The sequence below is a fragment of the Lactuca saligna genome, chromosome 6, assembly GCF_052625555.1.
Source record: "Lactuca saligna cultivar CGN05327 chromosome 6, ASM5262555v1, whole genome shotgun sequence".
NCBI classification, from domain to species: Eukaryota; Viridiplantae; Streptophyta; class Magnoliopsida; order Asterales; family Asteraceae; genus Lactuca; species Lactuca saligna.
In genome coordinates, this window is record NC_136422.1 from 12981277 (window position 1) to 12982901 (window position 1625).

The 1625-nt window shown below is 38.2% G+C and overlaps 1 long non-coding RNA gene across 1 annotated transcript; it reads left to right on the forward strand.

Moving 5' to 3' along the window:
* Positions 1 to 205: 205 nt before the first annotated feature.
* Positions 206 to 1101, forward strand: LOC145001590 (uncharacterized). Its single transcript, XR_013661651.1, has 2 exons — positions 206 to 668; positions 789 to 1101. It is a non-coding gene; the product is annotated as an uncharacterized LOC145001590 (long non-coding RNA).
* Positions 1102 to 1625: the final 524 nt, after the last annotated feature.

Consider the following 1625-nt stretch of genomic DNA (forward strand, 5'->3'; position numbering starts at 1 on the left):
ATACAACAATGGTTGTTTTTATTATTATTATTATTATTATTATTATCACAATGAGGGGCTGATTTGAACAAATGGGTTTAAAATTTGGGGGGTTTGGGACTGATTTCTAATGTTTTGGTCAAATGGGGGTTAATGTTGTCATTTCTAAAAGAACTTAAAAGGGATTAGGGCTTTTATGTCCCCGTCTTTGATCTAATCGGGCCATTTGAAAGGGAATATGAACGGTCAAGGAGTCAAGGTAGTCAGGCAGGAACACGATGGAGGCTGTGAGGTCCGATGGATTCCGATCGATTGCAGGCTGAGGTTGCGTTTCCGGTGTCGATGAGACCGAAACGACGAAGGAACGAAGCAGCGAGCTCGTGCTCCCTCTCGTTCGGCTGCGAGGTGCAAAGTCCGGTCGTCGCAAGCAGCAGTAGCATCGAAGACGAGGCCTTCGGAGGTCTGTGGTCGATGGGAACAGTAGAGAAAGAAAGCGAGGGGAGGAGGTCCGAAAGGGAGTCAGGGATTGTCGATCGGTGGTGTTTCGGTCCGGCTGTGAGGTGCGAAGGCATGGGATTCGGTGTGGCTAAGAAGTTGCGATGGGCAGGAGGCCAGGATAGGGTTCGGTTCGAACAAGGAAATCAGGGGGGAACTTAGGTGGGTTTTTCTCGACGGGAATAAGGCGAAAGGTCTCCGATAACTTTCTTGCTCTCTCTCTCTCTCTCTCTCTCTCTCTCTCTCTCTCTCTCTCTCTTTTTCTTAATGTTTGACAGTGATCGATAGGGTTGTTTGGGTTTGATGTTTCACAGGGAGAGAGGCAACCACGAAAAACACCCACTTCAGTGGTGTGTTCTTGACTGAAAATAAAAAAAAAGAATGAAGAATAGCAACAAAATCTGCACGGGGTGTTTGGCTTCAGCTGGAAATGATGGTGATCAAAAGGTGTTTGAGTGTTGTTCTCCTTTTGCTTGAATGATCAATGGAAGGGAATGGCAGCAAGCAAACCCATATTTGGTGTTGGTACGATGCAGTAGGATAATTGAACGGGAAAACTTGTAGGCTTTAGTTAGATGAACACTCCAACGTTGTACAATTGATTGGTAAAGTGAATGAGTTTCATTTTGTTTTGGCTGTCAATTTAGGAGGTGTATTTGATTTTAACTTTGCAAACGCATTGGTTTAATTATTTATGTATTTGTTTGGATTTAGAAACAATGTAATACCCCAATTATTTGTGCATTGGTGTGTGTGGATGTATTATACTAGTTATACACACAAGTATACATATTTGGATAATAAGGTGCATATTATACATGTATTTTTGTATGTATTAATATATTTTTTTGTATGTATTAATATATTGCACTAGTTTATGTATAGATGGTATTATATAAAGTGTAGGAGCTGACCATTCTTGTATTTAGATATATATTTAAACATTTAAGACATGTGTATATCTATTAATAACCTTTTATATAATTGATATACCTATTCAGTAATGTTTTTAATTTATATAACTTTGATGTATATATATAAAATTAGGTGTGAGATCTATGTATTACATGAGTTTAATTAAAAATATATATATGAAACTTTAACAATTTGAAAAGTTTGAATTTATAAGAAAAATGAAAAAAATTGAATTA